Here is a 23,595-nt window from a genome sequence, read left to right on the forward strand (position 1 = left end):
GGGTTAGGATTACTTCTGATTGAGTTGGTACAGGACCACGTGATCTAAGGTTATAATAAGAGGTAACAGTATCAGGGTTAGGATTACTTCTGATTGAGTTGGTACAGGACCACGTGATCTAAGGTTATAATAAGAGGTAACAGTATCAGGGGTTAGGATTACTTCTGATTGAGTTGGTACAGGACCACGTGATCTAAGGTTATAATAAGAGGTAACAGTATCAGGGGTTAGGATTACTTCTGATTGAGTTGGTACAGGACCACGTGATCTAAGGTTATAATAAGAGGTAACAGTATCAGGGGTTAGGATTACTTCTGATTGAGTTGGTACAGGACCACGTGATCTAAGGTTATAATCAGAGGTAACAGTATCTAGGGTTAGGATTACTTCTGATTGAGTTGGTACAGGACCACGTGATCTAAGGTTATAATAAGAGGTAACAGTATCAGGGGTTAGGATTACTTCTGATTGAGTTGGTACAGGACCACGTGATCTAAGGTTATAATAAGAGGTAACAGTATCAGGGGTTAGGATTACTTCTGATTGAGTTGGTACAGGACCACGTGATCTAAGGTTATAATAAGAGGTAACAGTATCAGGGGTTAGGATTACTTCTGATTGAGTTGGTACAGGACCACGTGATCTAAGGTTATAATAAGAGGTAACAGTATCAGGGGTTAGGATTACTTCTGATTGAGTTGGTACAGGACCACGTGATCTAAGGTTATAATAAGAGGTAACAGTATCAGGGGTTAGGATTACTTCTGATTGAGTTGGTACAGGACCACGTGATCTAAGGTTATAATAAGAGGTAACAGTATCAGGGTTAGGATTACTTCTGATTGAGTTGGTACAGGACCACGTGATCTAAGGTTATAATAAGAGGTAACAGTATCAGGGGTTAGGATTACTTCTGATTGAGTTGGTACAGACCACCATCTAAGGTTATAATAAGATAACAGTATCAGGGGTTAGGATTACTTCTGAGAGGTAACCACGTGATCTAAGGGTAACAGTATCAGGGGTTAGGATTACTTCTGATTGAGTTGGTACAGGACCACGTGATCTAAGGTTATAATAAGAGGTAACAGTATCAGGGGTTAGGATTACTTCTGATTGAGTTGGTACAGGACCACGTGATCTAAGGTTATAATAAGAGGTAACAGTATCAGGGGTTAGGATTACTTCTGATTGAGTTGGTACAGGACCACGTGATCTAAGGTTATAATAAGAGGTAACAGTATCAGGGGTTAGGATTACTTCTGATTGAGTTGGTACAGGACCACGTGATCTAAGGTTATAATAAGAGGTAACAGTATCAGGGGTTAGGATTACTTCTGATTGAGTTGGTACAGGACCACGTGATCTAAGGTTATAATAAGAGGTAACAGTATCAGGGTTAGGATTACTTCTGATTGAGTTGGTACAGGACCACGTGATCTAAGGTTATAATAAGAGGTAACAGTATCAGGGTTAGGATTACTTCTGATTGAGTTGGTACAGGACCACGTGATCTAAGGTTATAATAAGAGGTAACAGTATCAGGGGTTAGGATTACTTCTGATTGAGTTGGTACAGGACCACGTGATCTAAGGTTATAATACAGACGTGATCTAAGGTAACAGTATCAGGGGTTAGGATTACTTCTGATTGAGTTGGTACAGGACCACGTGATCTAAGGTTATAATAAGAGGTAACAGTATCAGGGGTTAGGATTACTTCTGATTGAGTTGGTACAGGACCACGTGATCTAAGGTTATAATAAGAGGTAACAGTATCAGGGGTTAGGATTACTTCTGATTGAGTTGGTACAGGACCACGTGATCTAAGGTTATAATAAGAGGTAACAGTATCAGGGGTTAGGATTACTTCTGATTGAGTTGGTACAGGACCACGTGATCTAAGGTTATAATAAGAGGTAACAGTATCAGGGGTTAGGATTACTTCTGATTGAGTTGGTACAGGACCACGTGATCTAAGGTTATAATAAGAGGTAACAGTATCAGGGGTTAGGATTACTTCTGATTGAGTTGGTACAGGACCACGTGATCTAAGGTTATAATAAGAGGTAACAGTATCAGGGGTTAGGATTACTTCTGATTGAGTTGGTACAGGACCACGTGATCTAAGGTTATAATAAGAGGTAACAGTATCAGGGTTAGGATTACTTCTGATTGAGTTGGTACAGGACCACGTGATCTAAGGTTATAATAAGAGGTAACAGTATCAGGGGTTAGGATTACTTCTGATTGAGTTGGTACAGGACCACGTGATCTAAGGTTATAATAAGAGGTAACAGTATCAGGGGTTAGGATTACTTCTGATTGAGTTGGTACAGGACCACGTGATCTAAGGTGAGTTGGTCAGTATAAGATTACTTCTGTTGAGTTGGTACAGGACCACGTGATCTAAGGTTATAATAAGAGGTAACAGTATCAGGGGTTAGGATTACTTCTGATTGAATTGGTACAGGACCACGTGATCTAAGGTTATAATAAGAGGTAACAATATCAGGGGTAGGATTACTTCTCATTGAGTTGGTACAGGACCACGTGATCTAAGGTTATAATAAGAGGTAACAGTATCAGGGGTTAGGATTACTTCTGATTGAGTTGGTACAGGACCACGTGATCTAAGGTTATAATAAGAGGTAACAGTATCAGGGGTTAGGATTACTTCTGATTGAGTTGGTACAGGACCACGTGATCTAAGGTTATAATAAGAGGTAACAGTATCAGGGGTTAGGATTACTTCTGATTGAGTTGGTACAGGACCACGTGATCTAAGGTTATAATAAGAGTAACAGTATCAGGGTTAGGATTACTTCTGATTGAGTTGGTACAGGACCACGTGATCTAAGGTTATAATAAGAGGTAACAGTATCAGGGGTTAGGATTACTTCTGATTGAGTTGGTACAGGACCACGTGATCTAAGGTTATAATAAGAGGTAACAGTATCAGGGGTTAGGATTACTTCTGATTGAGTTGGTACAGGACCACGTGATCTAAGGTTATAATAAGAGGTAACAGTATCAGGGGTTAGGATTACTTCTGATTGAGTTGGTACAGGACCACGTGATCTAAGGTTATAATAAGAGGTAACAGTATCAGGGGTTAGGATTACTTCTGAGTTGGTACAGGACCATTGAGTTGGTACAGGACCACGTGATCTAAGGTTATAATAAGAGGTAACAGTATCAGGGGTTAGGATTACTTCTGATTGAGTTGGTACAGGACCACGTGATCTAAGGTTATAATAACAGAGGGGTAACAGTATCAGGGGAGGTTAGGATTACTTCTGATTGAGTTGGTACAGGACCACGTGATCTAAGGTTATAATAAGAGGTAACAGTATCAGGGGTTAGGATTACTTCTGATTGAGTTGGTACAGGACCACGTGATCTAAGGTTATAATAAGAGGTAACAGTATCAGGGGTTAGGATTACTTCTGATTGAGTTGGTACAGGACCACGTGATCTAAGGTTATAATCAGAGGTAACAGTATCAGGGGTTAGGATTACTTCTGATTGAGTTGGTACAGGACCACGTGATCAGGTTATAATAAGAGGTAACAGTATCAGGTAACAGGGGTTAGGATTACTTCTGATTGAGTTGGTACAGGACCACGTGATCTAAGGTTATAATAAGAGGTAACAGTATCAGGGGTTAGGATTACTTCTGATTGAGTTGGTACAGGACCACGTGATCTAAGGTTATAATAAGAGGTAACAGTATCAGGGGTTAGGATTACTTCTGATTGAGTTGGTACAGGACCACGTGATCTAAGGTTATAATAAGAGGTAACAGTATCAGGGGTTAGGATTACTTCTGATTGAGTTGGTACAGGACCACGTGATCTAAGGTTATAATAAGAGGTAACAGTATCAGGGGTTAGGATTACTTCTGATTGAGTTGGTACAGGACCACGTGATCTAAGGTTATAATAAGAGGTAACAGTATCAGGGGTTAGGATTACTTCTGATTGAGTTGGTACAGGACCACGTGATCTAAGGTTATAATAAGAGGTAACAGTATCAGGGGTTAGGATTACTTCTGATTGAGTTGGTACAGGACCACGTGATCTAAGGTTATAATAAGAGGTAACAGTATCAGGGGTTAGGATTACTTCTGATTGAGTTGGTACAGGACCACGTGATCTAAGGTTATAATAAGAGGTAACAGTATCAGGGGTTAGGATTACTTCTGATTGAGTTGGTACAGGACCACGTGATCTAAGGTTATAATCAGAGGTAACAGTATCAGGGGTTAGGATTACTTCTGATTGAGTTGGTACAGGACCACGTGATCTAAGGTTATAATAAGAGGTAACAGTATCAGGGGTTAGGATTACTTCTGATTGAGTTGGTACAGGACCACGTGATCTAAGGTTATAATAAGAGGTAACAGTATCAGGGGTTAGGATTACTTCTGATTGAGTTGGTACAGGACCACGTGATCTAAGGTTATAATAAGAGGTAACAGTATCAGGGTTAGGATTACTTCTGATTGAGTTGGTACAGGACCACGTGATCTAAGGTTATAATAAGAGGTAACAGTATCAGGGGTTAGGATTACTTCTGATTGAGTTGGTACAGGACCACGTGATCTAAGGTTATAATAAGGAGGTAACAGTATCAGGGGTTAGGATTACTTCTGATTGAGTTGGTACAGGACCACGTGATCTAAGGTTATAATAAGAGGTAACAGTATCAGGGGTTAGGATTACTTCTGATTGAGTTGGTACAGGACCACGTGATCTAAGGTTATAATAAGAGGTAACAGTATCAGGGGTTAGGATTACTTCTGATTGAGTTGGTACAGGACCACGTGATCTAAGGTTATAATAAGAGGTAACAGTATCAGGGGTTAGGATTACTTCTGATTGAGTTGGTACAGGACCACGTGATCTAAGGTTATAATAAGAGGTAACAGTATCAGGGGTTAGGATTACTTCTGATTGAGTTGGTACAGGACCACGTGATCTAAGGTTATAATCAGAGGTAACAGTATCAGGGGTTAGGATTACTTCTGATTGAGTTGGTACAGGACCACGTGATCTAAGGTTATAATAAGAGGTAACAGTATCAGGGGTTAGGATTACTTCTGATTGAGTTGGTACAGGACCACGTGATCTAAGGTTATAATAAGAGGTAACAGTATCAGGGGTTAGGATTACTTCTGATTGAGTTGGTACAGGACCACGTGATCTAAGGTTATAATAAGAGGTAACAGTATCAGGGGTTAGGATTACTTCTGATTGAGTTGGTACAGGACCACGTGATCTAAGGTTATAATAAGAGGTAACAGTATCAGGGGTTAGGATTACTTCTGATTGAGTTGGTACAGGACCACGTGATCTAAGGTTATAATAAGAGGTAACAGTATCAGGGGTAGGATTACTTCTGATTGAGTTGGTACAGGACCACGTGATCTAAGGTTATAATAAGAGGTAACAGTATCAGGGGTTAGGATTACTTCTGATTGAGTTGGTACAGGACCACGTGATCTAAGGTTATAATAAGAGGTAACAGTATCAGGGGTTAGGATTACTTCTGATTGAGTTGGTACAGGACCACGTGATCTAAGGTTATAATAAGAGGTAACAGTATCAGGGGTTAGGATTACTTCTGATTGAGTTGGTACAGGACCACGTGATCTAAGGTTATAATAAGAGGTAACAGTATCAGGGGTTAGGATTACTTCTGATTGAGTTGGTACAGGACCACGTGATCTAAGGTTATAATAAGAGGTAACAGTATCAGGGGTTAGGATTACTTCTGATTGAGTTGGTACAGGACCACGTGATCTAAGGTTATAATAAGAGGTAACAGTATCAGGGTTAGGATTACTTCTGATTGAGTTGGTACAGGACCACGTGATCTAAGGTTATAATAAGAGGTAACAGTATCAGGGGTTAGGATTACTTCTGATTGAGTTGGTACAGGACCACGTGATCTAAGGTTATAATAAGAGGTAACAGTATCAGGGGTTAGGATTACTTCTGATTGAGTTGGTACAGGACCACGTGATCTAAGGTTATAATAAGAGGTAACAGTATCAGGGGTTAGGATTACTTCTGATTGAGTTGGTACAGGACCACGTGATCTAAGGTTATAATAAGAGGTAACAGTATCAGGGGTTAGGATTACTTCTGATTGAGTTGGTACAGGACCACGTGATCTAAGGTTATAATAAGAGGTAACAGTATCAGGGGTTAGGATTACTTCTGATTGAGTTGGTACAGGACCACGTGATCTAAGGTTATAATCAGGGGTTAGGATTACTTCTGATTGAATTGGTACAGGACACGAGATCTAAGGTTATAATAAGAGGTAACAGTATCAGGGGTTAGGATTACTTCTGATTGAGTTGGTACAGGACCACGTGATCTAAGGTTATAATAAGAGGTAACAGTATCAGGGGTTAGGATTACTTCTGATTGAGTTGGTACAGGACCACGTGATCTAAGGTTATAATAAGAGGTAACAGTATCAGGGGTTAGGATTACTTCTGATTGAGTTGGTACAGGACCACGTGATCTAAGGTTATAATCAGAGGTAACAGTATCAGGGGTTAGGATTACTTCTGATTGAGTTGGTACAGGACCACGTGATCTAAGGTTATAATAAGAGGTAACAGTATCAGGGGTTAGGATTACTTCTGATTGAGTTGGTACAGGACCACGTGATCTAAGGAGAGTAACAATATCAGGGGTAGGATTACTTCTCATTGAGTTGGTACAGGACCACGTGATCTAAGGTTATAATAAGAGTAACAGTATCAGGGGTTAGGATTACTTCTGATTGAGTTGGTACAGGACCACGTGATCTAAGGTTATAATAAGAGGTAACAGTATCAGGGTTAGGATTACTTCTGATTGAGTTGGTACAGGACCACGTGATCTAAGGTTATAATAAGAGGTAACAGTATCAGGGTTAGGATTACTTCTGATTGAGTTGGTACAGGACCACGTGATCTAAGGTTATAATAAGAGGTAACAGTATCAGGGGTTAGGATTACTTCTGATTGAGTTGGTACAGGACCACGTGATCTAAGGTTATAATAAGAGGTAACAGTATCAGGGGTTAGGATTACTTCTGATTGAGTTGGTACAGGACCACGTGATCTAAGGTTATAATAAGAGGTAACAGTATCAGGGGTTAGGATTACTTCTGATTGAGTTGGTACAGGACCACGTGATCTAAGGTTATAATAAGAGGTAACAGTATCAGGGGTTAGGATTACTTCTGATTGAGTTGGTACAGGACCACGTGATCTAAGGTTATAATAAGAGGTAACAGTATCAGGGGTTAGGATTACTTCTGATTGAGTTGGTACAGGACCACGTGATCTAAGGTTATAATAAGAGGTAACAGTATCAGGGGTTAGGATTACTTCTGATTGAGTTGGTACAGGACCACGTGATCTAAGGTTATAATAAGAGGTAACAGTATCAGGGGTTAGGATTACTTCTGATTGAGTTGGTACAGGACCACGTGATCTAAGGTTATAATAAGAGGTAACAGTATCAGGGTTAGGATTACTTCTGATTGAGTTGGTACAGGACCACGTGATCTAAGGTTATAATAGAGTAACAGTATCAGGGTTAGGATTACTTCTGATTGAGTTGGTACAGGACCACGTGACTAAGGTTATAATAGAGGTAACAGTATCAGGGTTAGGATTACTTCTGATTGAGTTGGTACAGGACCACGTGATCTAAGGTTATAATAAGAGGTAACAGTATCAGGGGTTAGGATTACTTCTGATTGAGTTGGTACAGGACCACGTGATCTAAGGTTATAATAAGAGGTAACAGTATCAGGGGTTAGGATTACTTCTGATTGAGTTGGTACAGGACCACGTGATCTAAGGTTATAATAAGAGGTAACAGTATCAGGGTTAGGATTACTTCTGATTGAGTTGGTACAGGACCACGTGATCTAAGGTTATAATAAGAGGTAACAGTATCAGGGGTTAGGATTACTTCTGATTGAATTGGTACAGGACCACGTGATCTAAGGTTATAATAAGAGGTAACAGTATCAGGGGTTAGGATTATGGTACGTTCTAAGGTTATAATAAGAGGTAACAGTATCATTGAGTTGGTACAGGACCACGTGATCTAAGGTTATAATAAGAGGTAACAGTATCAGGGGTTAGGATTACTTCTGATTGAGTTGGTACAGGACCACGTGATCTAAGGTTATAATAAGAGGTAACAGTATCAGGGTTAGGATTACTTCTGATTGAGTTGGTACAGGACCACGTGATCTAAGGTTATAATAAGAGGTAACAGTATCAGGGGTTAGGATTACTTCTGATTGAGTTGGTACAGGACCACGTGATCTAAGGTTATAATAAGAGGTAACAGTATCAGGGGTTAGGATTACTTCTGATTGAGTTGGTACAGGACCACGTGATCTAAGGTTATAATAAGAGGTAACAGTATCAGGGGTTAGGATTACTTCTGATTGAGTTGGTACAGGACCACGTGATCTAAGGTTATAATAAGAGGTAACAGTATCAGGGGTTAGGATTACTTCTGATTGAGTTGGTACAGGACCACGTGATCTAAGGTTATAATAAGAGGTAACAGTATCAGGGGTTAGGATTACTTCTGATTGAGTTGGTACAGGACCACGTGATCTAAGGTTATAATAAGAGGTAACAGTATCAGGGTTAGGATTACTTCTGATTGAGTTGGTACAGGACCACGTGATCTAAGGTTATAATAAGAGGTAACAGTATCAGGGGTTAGGATTACTTCTGATTGAGTTGGTACAGGACCACGTGATCTAAGGTTATAATAAGAGGTAACAGTATCAGGGGTTAGGATTACTTCTGATTGAGTTGGTACAGGACCACGTGATCTAAGGTTATAATAAGAGGTAACAGTATCAGGGGTTAGGATTACTTCTGATTGAGTTGGTACAGGACCACGTGATCTAAGGTTATAATAAGAGGTAACAGTATCAGGGTTAGGATTACTTCTGATTGAGTTGGTACAGGACCACGTGATCTAAGGTTATAATAAGAGGTAACAGTATCAGGGTTAGGATTACTTCTGATTGAGTTGGTACAGGACCACGTGATCTAAGGTTATAATAAGAGGTAACAGTATCAGGGTTAGGATTACTTCTGATTGAGTTGGTACAGGACCACGTGATCTAAGGTTATAATAAGAGGTAACAGTATCAGGGGTTAGGATTACTTCTGATTGGTTGGTTGGTACAGGACCACGTGATCTAAGGTTATAATAAGAGGTAACAGTATCAGGGGTTAGGATTACTTCTGATTGAGTTGGTACAGGACCACGTGATCTAAGGTTATAATAAGAGGTAACAGTATCAGGGTTAGGATTACTTCTGATTGAGTTGGTACAGGACCACGTGATCTAAGGTTATAATCAGAGGTAACAGTATCAGGGTTAGGATTACTTCTGATTGAGTTGGTACAGGACCACGTGATCTAAGGTTATAATCAGAGGTAACAGTATCAGGGGTTAGGATTACTTCTGATTGAGTTGGTACAGGACCACGTGATCTAAGGTTATAATAAGAGGTAACAGTATCAGGGGTTAGGATTACTTCTGATTGAGTTGGTACAGGACCACGTGATCTAAGGTTATAATACAGAGGTAACAGTATCAGGGGTTAGGATTACTTCTGATTGAGTTGGTACAGGACCACGTGATCTAAGGTTATAATAAGAGGTAACAGTATCAGGGGTTAGGATTACTTCTGATTGAGTTGGTACAGGACCACGTGATCTAAGGTTATAATAAGAGGTAACAGTATCAGGGTTAGGATTACTTCTGATTGAGTTGGTACAGGACCACGTGATCTAAGGTTATAATAAGAGGTAACAGTATCAGGGTTAGGATTACTTCTGATTGAGTTGGTACAGGACCACGTGATCTAAGGTTATAATAAGAGGTAACAGTATCAGGGGTTAGGATTACTTCTGATTGAGTTGGTACAGGACCACGTGATCTAAGGTTATAATAAGAGGTAACAGTATCAGGGTTAGGATTACTTCTGATTGAGTTGGTACAGGACCACGTGATCTAAGGTTATAATAAGAGGTAACAGTATCAGGGGTTAGGATTACTTCTGATTGAGTTGGTACAGGACCACGTGATCTAAGGTTATAATAAGAGGTAACAGTATCAGGGGTTAGGATTACTTCTGATTGAGTTGGTACTGATTGAGTTGGTACAGGACCACGTGATCTAAGGTTATAATCAGAGGTAACAGTATCAGGGGTTAGGATTACTTCTGATTAGGTTGGTACAGGACCACGTGATCTAAGGTTATAATAAGAGGTAACAGTATCAGGGGTTAGGATTACTTCTGATTGAGTTGGTACAGGACCACGTGATCTAAGGTTATAATAAGAGGTAACAGTATCAGGGGTTAGGATTACTTCTGATTGAGTTGGTACAGGACCACGTGATCTAAGGTTATAATAAGAGGTAACAGTATCAGGGGTTAGGATTACTTCTGATTGAGTTGGTACAGGACCACGTGATCTAAGGTTATAATAAGAGGTAACAGTATCAGGGGTTAGGATTACTTCTGATTGAGTTGGTACAGGACCACGTGATCTAAGGTAAGAGGTAACAGTATCAGGGTTAGGATTACTTCTGATTGAGTTGGTACAGGACCACGTGATCTAAGGTTATAATAAGAGGTAACAGTATCAGGGGTTAGGATTACTTCTGATTGAGTTGGTACAGGACCACGTGATCTAAGGTTATAATAAGAGGTAACAGTATCAGGGGTTAGGATTACTTCTGATTGAGTTGGTACAGGACCACGTGATCTAAGGTTATAATAAGAGGTAACAGTATCAGGGTTAGGATTACTTCTGATTGAGTTGGTACAGGACCACGTGATCTAAGGTTATAATCAAGAGGTAACAGTATCAGGGTTAGGATTACTTCTGAGTTGGTACAGGACCACGTGAGTTATTAAGAGGTAACAGTATCAGGGTTAGGATTACTTCTGATTGAGTTGGTACAGGACCACGTGATCTAAGTAACAGTTAGGATAATACAGGACCACGTGATCTAAGGTTATAATAAGAGGTAACAGAGTTGGTACAGGACCACGTGATCTAAGGTTATAATAAGAGGTAACAGTATCAGGGGTTAGGATTACTTCTGATTGAGTTGGTACAGGACCACGTGATCTAAGGTTATAATAAGAGGTAACAGTATCAGGGGTTAGGATTACTTCTGATTGAATTGGTACAGGACCACGTGATCTAAGGTTATAATAAGAGGTAACAATATCAGGGGTAGGATTACTTCTCATTGAGTTGGTACAGGACCACGTGATCTAAGGTTATAATAAGAGTAACAGTATCAGGGGTTAGGATTACTTCTGATTGAGTTGGTACAGGACCACGTGATCTAAGTTATAATCAGGTAACAGTATCAGGGTTAGGATTACTTCTGATTGAGTTGGTACAGGACCACGTGATCTAAGGTTATAATAAGAGGTAACAGTATCAGGGGTCTATTGAGATGGTAGGACCACGTGATCTAAGGTTATTCAGAGTAACAGTATCAGGGGTTAGGATTACCACGTGATCTACCACGGATCTAAGGTTATAATAAGAGGTAACAGTATCAGGGTTAGGATTACTTCTGATTGAGTTGGTACAGGACCACGTGATCTAAGGTTATAATAAGAGGTAACAGTATCAGGGGTTAGGATTACTTCTGATTGAGTTGGTACAGGACCACGTGATCTAAGGTTATAATAAGAGGTAACAGTATCAGGGGTTAGGATTACTTCTGATTGAGTTGGTACAGGACCACGTGATCTAAGGTTATAATAAGAGGTAACAGTATCAGGGGTTAGGATTACTTCTGATTGAGTTGGTACAGGACCACGTGATCTAAGGTTATAATAAGAGGTAACAGTATCAGGGGTTAGGATTACTTCTGATTGAGTTGGTACAGGACCACGTGATCTAAGGTTATAATAAGAGGTAACAGTATCAGGGGTTAGGATTACTTCTGATTGAGTTGGTACAGGACCACGTGATCTAAGGTTATAATAAGAGGTAACAGTATCAGGGGTTAGGATTACTTCTGATTGAGTTGGTACAGGACCACGTGATCTAAGGTTATAATAAGAGGTAACAGTATCAGGGGTTAGGATTACTTCTGATTGAGTTGGTACAGGACCACGTGATCTAAGGTTATAATAAGAGGTAACAGTATCAGGGGTTAGGATTACTTCTGATTGAGTTGGTACAGGACCACGTGATCTAAGGTTATAATAAGAGGTAACAGTATCAGGGTTAGGATTACTTCTGATTGAGTTGGTACAGGACCACGTGATCTAAGGTTATAATAAGAGGTAACAGTATCAGGGGTTAGGATTACTTCTGATTGAGTTGGTACAGGACCACGTGATCTAAGGTTATAATAAGAGGTAACAGTATCAGGGGTTAGGATTACTTCTGATTGAGTTGGTACAGGACCACGTGATCTAAGGTTATAATAAGAGGTAACAGTATCAGGGTTAGGATTACTTCTGATTGAGTTGGTACAGGACCACGTGATCTAAGGTTATAATAAGAGGTAACAGTATCAGGGGTTAGGATTACTTCTGATTGAGTTGGTACAGGACCACGTGATCTAAGGTTATAATAAGAGGTAACAGTATCAGGGGTTAGGATTACTTCTGATTGAGTTGGTACAGGACCACGTGATCTAAGGTTATAATAAGAGGTAACAGTATCAGGGTTAGGATTACTTCTGATTGAGTTGGTACAGGACCACGTGATCTAAGGTTATAATGAGTTGGTACAGACCACGTAACAGTATCAGGGGTTAGGATTACTTCTGATTGAGTTGGTACAGGACCACGTGATCTAAGGTTATAATAAGAGGTAACAGTATCAGGGGTTAGGATTACTTCTGATTGAGTTGGTACAGGACCACGTGATCTAAGGTTATAAATAACAGTAAGAGGTAACAGTATCAGGGGTTAGGATTACTTCTGATTGAGTTGGTACAGGACCACGTGATCTAAGGTTATAATAAGAGGTAACAGTATCAGGGTTAGGATTACTTCTGATTGAGTTGGTACAGGACCACGTGATCTAAGGTTATAATAAGAGGTAACAGTATCAGGGGTTAGGATTACTTCTGATTGAGTTGGTACAGGACCACGTGATCTAAGGTTATAATAAGAGGTAACAGTATCAGGGGTTAGGATTACTTCTGATTGAGTTGGTACAGGACCACGTGATCTAAGGTTATAATAAGAGGTAACAGTATCAGGGTTAGGATTACTTCTGATTGAGTTGGTACAGGACCACGTGATCTAAGGTTATAATAAGAGGTAACAGTATCAGGGGTTAGGATTACTTCTGATTGAGTTGGTACAGGACCACGTGATCTAAGGTTATAATAAGAGGTAACAGTATCAGGGGTTAGGATTACTTCTGATTGAGTTGGTACAGGACCACGTGATCTAAGGTTATAATAAGAGGTAACAGTATCAGGGTTAGGATTACTTCTGATTGAGTTGGTACAGGACCACGTGATCTAAGGTTATAATAAGAGGTAACAGTATCAGGGTTAGGATTACTTCTGATTGAGTTGGTACAGGACCACGTGATCTAAGGTTATAATCAGAGGTAACAGTATCAGGGGTTAGGATTACTTCTGATTGAGTTGGTACAGGACCACGTGATCTAAGGTTATAATAAGAGGTAACAGTATCAGGGTTAGGATTACTTCTGATTGAGTTGGTACAGGACCACGTGATCTAAGGTTATAATAAGAGGTAACAGTATCAGGGGTTAGGATTACTTCTGATTGAGTTGGTACAGGACCACGTGATCTAAGGTTATAATAAGAGGTAACAGTATCAGGGGTTAGGATTACTTCTGATTGAGTTGGTACAGGACCACGTGATCTAAGGTTATAATAAGAGGTAACAGTATCAGGGTTAGGATTACTTCTGATTGAGTTGGTACAGGACCACGTGATCTAAGGTTATAATAAGAGGTAACAGTATCAGGGGTTAGGATTACTTCTGATTGAGTTGGTACAGGACCACGTGATCTAAGGTTATAATAAGAGGTAACAGTATCAGGGGTTAGGATTACTTCTGATTGAGTTGGTACAGGACCACGTGATCTAAGGTTATAATAAGAGGTAACAGTATCAGGGGTTAGGATTACTTCTGATTGAGTTGGTACAGGACCACGTGATCTAAGGTTATAATAAGAGGTAACAGTATCAGGGGTTAGGATTACTTCTGATTGAGTTGGTACAGGACCACGTGATCTAAGGTTATAATAAGAGGTAACAGTATCAGGGGTTAGGATTACTTCTGATTGAGTTGGTACAGGACCACGTGATCTAAGGTTATAATAAGAGGTAACAGTATCAGGGTTAGGATTACTTCTGATTGAGTTGGTACAGGACCACGTGATCTAAGGTTATAATAAGAGGTAACAGTATCAGGGGTTAGGATTACTTCTGATTGAGTTGGTACAGGACCACGTGATCTAAGGTTATAATAAGGTAACAGTATCAGGGGTTAGGATTACTTCTGATTGAGTTGGTACAGGACCACGTGATCTAAGGTTATAATAAGAGGTAACAGTATCAGGGTTAGGATTACTTCTGATTGAGTTGGTACAGGACCACGTGATCTAAGGTTATAATAAGAGGTAACAGTATCAGGGGTTAGGATTACTTCTGATTGAGTTGGTACAGGACCACGTGATCTAAGGTTATAATAACAGAGGTAACAGTATCAGTATCAGGGTTAGGATTACTTCTGATTGAGTTGGTACAGGACCACGTGATCTAAGGTTATAATAAGAGGTAACAGTATCAGGGGTTAGGATTACTTCTGATTGAGTTGGTACAGGACCACGTGATCTAAGGTTATAATAAGAGGTAACAGTATCAGGGGTTAGGATTACTTCTGATTGAGTTGGTACAGGACCACGTGATCTAAGGTTATAATAAGAGGTAACAGTATCAGGGGTTAGGATTACTTCTGATTGAGTTGGTACAGGACCACGTGATCTAAGGTTATAATAAGAGGTAACAGTATCAGGGGTTAGGATTACTTCTGATTGAGTTGGTACAGGACCACGTGATCTAAGGTTATAATAAGAGGTAACAGTATCAGGGGTTAGGATTACTTCTGATTGAGTTGGTACAGGACCACGTGATCTAAGGTTATAATAAGAGGTAACAGTATCAGGGTTAGGATTACTTCTGATTGAGTTGGTACAGGACCACGTGATCTAAGGTTATAATAAGAGGTAACAGTATCAGGGTTAGGATTACTTCTGATTGAGTTGGTACAGGACCACGTGATCTAAGGTTATAATAAGAGGTAACAGTATCAGGGGTTAGGATTACTTCTGATTGAGTTGGTACAGGACCACGTGATCTAAGGTTATAATAAGAGGTAACAGTATCAGGGGTTAGGATTACTTCTGATTGAGTTGGTACAGGACCACGTGATCTAAGGTTATAATAAGAGGTAACAGTATCAGGGTTAGGATTACTTCTGATTGAGTTGGTACAGGACCACGTGATCTAAGGTTATAATAAGAGGTAACAGTATCAGGGGTTAGGATTACTTCTGATTGAGTTGGTACAGGACCACGTGATCTAAGGTTATAATAAGAGGTAACAGTATCAGGGGTTAGGATTACTTCTGATTGAGTTGGTACAGGACCACGTGATCTAAGGTTATAATAAGAGGTAACAGTATCAGGGTTAGGATTACTTCTGATTGAGTTGGTACAGGACCACGTGATCTAAGGTTATAATAAGAGGTAACAGTATCAGGGTTAGGATTACTTCTGATTGAGTTGGTACAGGACCACGTGATCTAAGGTTATAATAAGAGGTAACAGTATCAGGGTTAGGATTACTTCTGATTGAGTTGGTACAGGACCACGTGATCTAAGGTTATAATAAGAGGTAACAGTATCAGGGGTTAGGATTACTTCTGATTGAGTTGGTACAGGACCACGTGATCTAAGGTTATAATAAGAGGTAACAGTATCAGGGGTTAGGATTACTTCTGATTGAGTTGGTACAGGACCACGTGATCTAAGGTTATAATAAGAGGTAACAGTATCAGGGGTTAGGATTACTTCTGATTGAGTTGGTACAGGACCACGTGATCTAAGGTTATAATAAGAGGTAACAGTATCAGGGGTTAGGATTACTTCTGATTGAGTTGGTACAGGACCACGTGATCTAAGGTTATAATAAGAGGTAACAGTATCAGGGGTTAGGATTACTTCTGATTGAGTTGGTACAGGACCACGTGATCTAAGGTTATAATAAGAGGTAACAGTATCAGGGGTTAGGATTACTTCTGATTGAGTTGGTACAGGACCACGTGATCTAAGGTTATAATAAGAGGTAACAGTATCAGGGTTAGGATTACTTCTGATTGAGTTGGTACAGGACCACGTGATCTAAGGTTATAATAAGAGGTAACAGTATCAGGGGTTAGGATTACTTCTGATTGAGTTGGTACAGGACCACGTGATCTAAGGTTATAATAAGAGGTAACAGTATCAGGGTTAGGATTACTTCTGATTGAGTTGGTACAGGACCACGTGATCTAAGGTTATAATAAGAGGTAACAGTATCAGGGGTTAGGATTACTTCTGATTGAGTTGGTACAGGACCACGTGATCTAAGGTTATAATAAGAGGTAACAGTATCAGGGGTAGGATTACTTCTGATTGAGTTGGTACAGGACCACGTGATCTAAGGTTATAATAAGAGGTAACAGTATCAGGGGTTAGGATTACTTCTGATTGAGTTGGTACAGGACCACGTGATCTAAGGTTATAATAAGAGGTAACAGTATCAGGGGTTAGGATTACTTCTGATTGAGTTGGTACAGGACCACGTGATCTAAGGTTATAATAAGAGGTAACAGTATCAGGGGTTAGGATTACTTCTGATTGAGTTGGTACAGGACCACGTGATCTAAGGTTATAATAAGAGGTAACAGTATCAGGGGTTAGGATTACTTCTGATTGAGTTGGTACAGGACCACGTGATCTAAGGTTATAATCAGAGGTAACAGTATCAGGGGTTAGGATTACTTCTGATTGAGTTGGTACAGGACCACGTGATCTAAGGTTATAATAAGAGGTAACAGTATCAGGGGTTAGGATTACTTCTGATTGAGTTGGTACAGGACCACGTGATCTAAGGTTATAATAAGAGGTAACAGTATCAGGGTTAGGATTACTTCTGATTGAGTTGGTACAGGACCACGTGATCTAAGGTTATAATAAGAGGTAACAGTATCAGGGGTTAGGATTACTTCTGATTGAGTTGGTACAGGACCACGTGATCTAAGGTTATAATACAGAGGTAACAGTATCAGGGGTTAGGATTACTTCTGATTGAGTTGGTACAGGACCACGTGATCTAAGGTTATAATAAGAGGTAACAGTATCAGGGTTAGGATTACTTCTGATTGAGTTGGTACAGGACCACGTGATCTAAGGTTATAATAACAGTATCAGTTAGGATTACTTCTGACAGTATCAGGGGATTAGGATTACTATCTGATTGATTGTTGGTACAGGACCACGTGATCTAAGGTTATAATAAGAGGTAACAGTATCAGGGTTAGGATTACTTCTGATTGAGTTGGTACAGGACCACGTGATCTAAGGTTATAATAAGAGGTAACAGTATCAGGGGTTAGGATTACTTCTGATTGAGTTGGTACAGGACCACGTGATCTAAGGTTATAATAACAGAGGTAACAGTATCAGGGGTTAGGATTACTTCTGATTGAGTTGGTACAGGACCACGTGATCTAAGGTTATAATAAGAGGTAACAGTATCAGGGGTTAGGATTACTTCTGATTGAGTTGGTACAGGACCACGTGATCTAAGGTTATAATAAGAGGTAACAGTATCAGGGGTTAGGATTACTTCTGATTGAGTTGGTACAGGACCACGTGATCTAAGGTTATAATAAGAGGTAACAGTATCAGGGTTAGGATTACTTCTGATTGAGTTGGTACAGGACCACGTGATCTAAGGTTATAATAAGAGGTAACAGTATCAGGGGTTAGGATTACTTCTGATTGAGTTGGTACAGGACCACGTGATCTAAGGTTATAATCAGAGGTAACAGTATCAGGGGTTAGGATTACTTCTGATTGAGTTGGTACAGGACCACGTGATCTAAGGTTATAATAAGAGGTAACAGTATCAGGGGTTAGGATTACTTCTGATTGAGTTGGTACAGGACCACGTGATCTAAGGTTATAATAAGAGGTAACAGTATCAGGGTTAGGATTACTTCTGATTGAGTTGGTACAGGACCACGTGATCTAAGGTTATAATAAGAGGTAACAGTATCAGGGGTTAGGATTACTTCTGATTGAGTTGGTACAGGACCACGTGATCTAAGGTTATAATAAGAGGTAACAGTATCAGGGGTTAGGATTACTTCTGATTGAGTTGGTACAGGACCACGTGATCTAAGGTTATAATAAGAGGTAACAGTATCAGGGGTTAGGATTACTTCTGATTGAGTTGGTACAGGACCACGTGATCTAAGGTTATAATAAGAGGTAACAGTATCAGGGGTTAGGATTACTTCTGATTGAGTTGGTACAGGACCACGTGATCTAAGGTTATAATAAGAGGTAACAGTATCAGGGGTTAGGATTACTTCTGATTGAGTTGGTACAGGACCACGTGATCTAAGGTTATAATAAGAGGTAACAGTATCAGGGGTTAGGATTACTTCTGATTGAGTTGGTACAGGACCACGTGATCTAAGGTTATAATAAGAGGTAACAGTATCAGGGGTTAGGATTACTTCTGATTGAGTTGGTACAGGACCACGTGATCTAAGGTTATAATAAGAGGTAACAGTATCAGGGTTAGGATTACTTCTGATTGAGTTGGTACAGGACCACGTGATCTAAGGTTATAATAAGAGGTAACAGTATCAGGGGTTAGGATTACTTCTGATTGAGTTGGTACAGGACCACGTGATCTAAGGTTATAATAAGAGGTAACAGTATCAGGGGTTAGGATTACTTCTGATTGAGTTGGTACAGGACCACGTGATCTAAGGTTATAATCAGAGGTAACAGTATCAGGGGTTAGGATTACTTCTGATTGAGTTGGTACAGGACCACGTGATCTAAGGTTATAATAAGAGGTAACAGTATCAGGGTTAGGATTACTTCTGATTGAGTTGGTACAGGACCACGTGATCTAAGGTTATAATAAGAGGTAACAGTATCAGGGGTTAGGATTACTTCTGATTGAGTTGGTACAGGACCACGTGATCTAAGGTTATAATAAGAGGTAACAGTATCAGGGGTTAGGATTACTTCTGATTGAGTTGGTACAGGACCACGTGATCTAAGGTTATAATAAGAGGTAACAGTATCAGGGTTAGGATTACTTCTGATTGAGTTGGTACAGGACCACGTGATCTAAGGTTATAATAAGAGGTAACAGTATCAGGGTTAGGATTACTTCTGATTGAGTTGGTACAGGACCACGTGATCTAAGGTTATAATAAGAGGTAACAGTATCAGGGGTTAGGATTACTTCTGATTGAGTTGGTACAGGACCACGTGATCTAAGGTTATAATAAGAGGTAACAGTATCAGGGGTTAGGATTACTTCTGATTGAGTTGGTACAGGACCACGTGATCTAAGGTTATAATAAGAGGTAACAGTATCAGGGGTTAGGATTACTTCTGATTGAGTTGGTACAGGACCACGTGATCTAAGGTTATAATAAGAGGTAACAGTATCAGGGGTTAGGATTACTTCTGATTGAGTTGGTACAGGACCACGTGATCTAAGGTTATAATAAGAGGTAACAGTATCAGGGGTTAGGATTACTTCTGATTGAGTTGGTACAGGACCACGTGATCTAAGGTTATAATAAGAGGTAACAGTATCAGGGGTTAGGATTACTTCTGATTGAGTTGGTACAGGACCACGTGATCTAAGGTTATAATAAGAGGTAACAGTATCAGGGGTTAGGATTACTTCTGATTGAGTTGGTACAGGACCACGTGATCTAAGGTTATAATAAGAGGTAACAGTATCAGGGGTTAGGATTACTTCTGATTGAGTTGGTTGGTACAGGACCACGTGATCTAAGGTTATAATAAGAGGTAACAGTATCAGGGGTTAGGATTACTCTGATTGAGTTGGTACAGGACCACGTGATCTAAGGTTATAATAAGAGGTAACAGTATCAGGGTTAGGATTACTTCTGATTGAGTTGGTACAGGACCACGTGATCTAAGGTTATAATAACGTGAGGTAACAGTATCAGGGTTAGGATTACTTCTGATTGAGTTGGTACAGGACCACGTGATCTAAGGTTATAATAAGAGGTAACAGTATCAGGGTTAGGATTACTTCTGATTGAGTTGGTACAGGACCACGTGATCTAAGGTTATAATAAGAGGTAACAGTATCAGGGGTTAGGATTACTTCTGATTGAGTTGGTACAGGACCACGTGATCTAAGGTTATAATAAGAGGTAACAGTATCAGGGTTAGGATTACTTCTGATTGAGTTGGTACAGGACCACGTGATCTAAGGTTATAATAAGAGGTAACAGTATCAGGGGTTAGGATTACTTCTGATTGAGTTGGTACAGGACCACGTGATCTAAGGTTATAATAAGAGGTAACAGTATCAGGGTTAGGATTACTTCTGATTGAGTTGGTACAGGGGTTAGGATTACTTCTGATTGAGTTGGTACAGGACCACGTGATCTAAGGTTATAATAAGAGGTAACAGTATCAGGGGTTAGGATTACTTCTGATTGAGTTGGTACAGGACCACGTGATCTAAGGTTATAATAAGAGGTAACAGTATCAGGGGTTAGGATTACTTCTGATTGAGTTGGTACAGGACCACGTGATCTAAGGTTATAATAAGAGGTAACAGTATCAGGGGTTAGGATTACTTCTGATTGAGTTGGTACAGGACCACGTGATCTAAGGTTATAATAAGAGGTAACAGTATCAGGGGTTAGGATTACTTCTGATTGAGTTGGTACAGGACCACGTGATCTAAGGTTATAATAAGAGGTAACAGTATCAGGGGTTAGGATTACTTCTGATTGAGTTGGTACAGGACCACGTGATCTAAGGTTATAATAAGAGGTAACAGTATCAGGGGTTAGGATTACTTCTGATTGAGTTGGTACAGGACCACGTGATCTAAGGTTATAATAAGAGGTAACAGTATCAGGGGTTAGGATTACTTCTGATTGAGGGTTGGTACAGGACCACGTGATCTAAGGTTATAATAAGAGGTAACAGTATCAGGGGTTAGGATTACTTCTGATTGAGTTGGTACAGGACCACGTGATCTAAGGTTATAATAAGAGGTAACAGTATCAGGGTTAGGATTACTTCTGATTGAGTTGGTACAGGACCACGTGATCTAAGGTTATAATAAGAGGTAACAGTATCAGGGTTAGGATTACTTCTGATTGAGTTGGTACAGGACCACGTGATCTAAGGTTATAATAAGAGGTAACAGTATCAGGGGTTAGGATTACTTCTGATTGAGTTGGTACAGGACCACGTGATCTAAGGTTATAATAAGAGGTAACAGTATCAGGGGTTAGGATTACTTCTGATTGAGTTGGTACAGGACCACGTGATCTAAGGTTATAATAAGAGGTAACAGTATCAGGGTTAGGATTACTTCTGATTGAGTTGGTACAGGACCACGTGATCTAAGGTTATAATAAGAGGTAACAGTATCAGGGGTTAGGATTACTTCTGATTGAGTTGGTACAGGACCACGTGATCTAAGGTTATAATAAGAGGTAACAGTATCAGGGGTTAGGATTACTTCTGATTGAGTTGGTACAGGACCACGTGATCTAAGGTTATAATAAGAGGTAACAGTATCAGGGGTTAGGATTACTTCTGATTGAGTTGGTACAGGACCACGTGATCTAAGGTTATAATAAGAGGTAACAGTATCAGGGGTTAGGATTACTTCTGATTGAGTTGGTACAGGACCACGTGATCTAAGGTTATAATAAGAGGTAACAGTATCAGGGGTTAGGATTACTTCTGATTGAGTTGGTACAGGACCACGTGATCTAAGGTTATAATAAGAGGTAACAGTATCAGGGGTTAGGATTACTTCTGATTGAGTTGGTACAGGACCACGTGATCTAAGGTTATAATAAGAGGTAACAGTATCAGGGGTTAGGATTACTTCTGATTGAGTTGGTACAGGACCACGTGATCTAAGGTTATAATAAGAGGTAACAGTATCAGGGGTTAGGATTACTTCTGATTGAGTTGGTACAGGACCACGTGATCTAAGGTTATAATAAGAGGTAACAGTATCAGGGGTTAGGGATTACAGGACCACGTGATCTAAGATTAACAGTATCAGGGTTGGTACAGGACCACGTGATCTAAGGTTATAATAAGAGGTAACAGTATCAGGGGTTAGGATTACTTCTGATTGAGTTGGTACAGGACCACGTGATCTAAGGTTATAATAAGAGGTAACAGTATCAGGGTTAGGATTACTTCTGATTGAGTTGGTACAGGACCACGTGATCTAAGGTTATAATAAGAGGTAACAGTATCAGGGTTAGGATTACTTCTGATTGAGTTGGTACAGGACCACGTGATCTAAGGTTATAATAAGAGGTAACAGTATCAGGGGTTAGGATTACTTCTGATTGAGTTGGTACAGGACCACGTGATCTAAGGTTATAATAAGAGGTAACAGTATCAGGGGTTAGGATTACTTCTGATTGAGTTGGTACAGGACCACGTGATCTAAGGTTATAATAAGAGGTAACAGTATCAGGGTTAGGATTACTTCTGATTGAGTTGGTACAGGACCACGTGATCTAAGGTTATAATAAGAGGTAACAGTATCAGGGTTAGGATTACTTCTGATTGAGTTGGTACAGGACCACGTGATCTAAGGTTATAATAAGAGGTAACAGTATCAGGGGTTAGGATTACTTCTGATTGAGTTGGTACAGGACCACGTGATCTAAGGTTATAATAAGAGGTAACAGTATCAGGGTTAGGATTACTTCTGATTGAGTTGGTACAGGACCACGTGATCTAAGGTTATAATAAGAGGTAACAGTATCAGGGGTTAGGATTACTTCTGATTGAGTTGGTACAGGACCACGTGATCTAAGGTTATAATAAGAGGTAACAGTATCAGGGTTAGGATTACTTCTGATTGAGTTGGTACAGGACCACGTGATCTAAGGTTATAATAAGAGGTAACAGTATCAGGGTTAGGATTACTTCTGATTGAGTTGGTACAGGACCACGTGATCTAAGGTTATAATAAGAGGTAACAGTATCAGGGGTTAGGATTACTTCTGATTGAGTTGGTACAGGACCACGTGATCTAAGGTTATAATAAGAGGTAACAGTATCAGGGGTTAGGATTACTTCTGATTGAGTTGGTACAGGACCACGTGATCTAAGGTTATAATAAGAGGTAACAGTATCAGGGTTAGGATTACTTCTGATTGAGTTGGTACAGGA

General features: G+C 39.9%; 1 protein-coding gene across 1 annotated transcript in view; it reads left to right on the forward strand.

Annotated features, from left to right (window-relative positions):
- Positions 1-23,595, forward strand: part of LOC143224067 (general transcription factor II-I repeat domain-containing protein 2-like) — a 55,118-nt gene that overhangs the window by 4,312 nt on the left and 27,211 nt on the right. The window lies entirely within an intron of this gene.

The sequence above is a fragment of the Tachypleus tridentatus genome, chromosome 8 (genome assembly GCF_004210375.1).
Source record: "Tachypleus tridentatus isolate NWPU-2018 chromosome 8, ASM421037v1, whole genome shotgun sequence".
Taxonomy (NCBI): domain Eukaryota; kingdom Metazoa; phylum Arthropoda; class Merostomata; order Xiphosura; family Limulidae; genus Tachypleus; species Tachypleus tridentatus.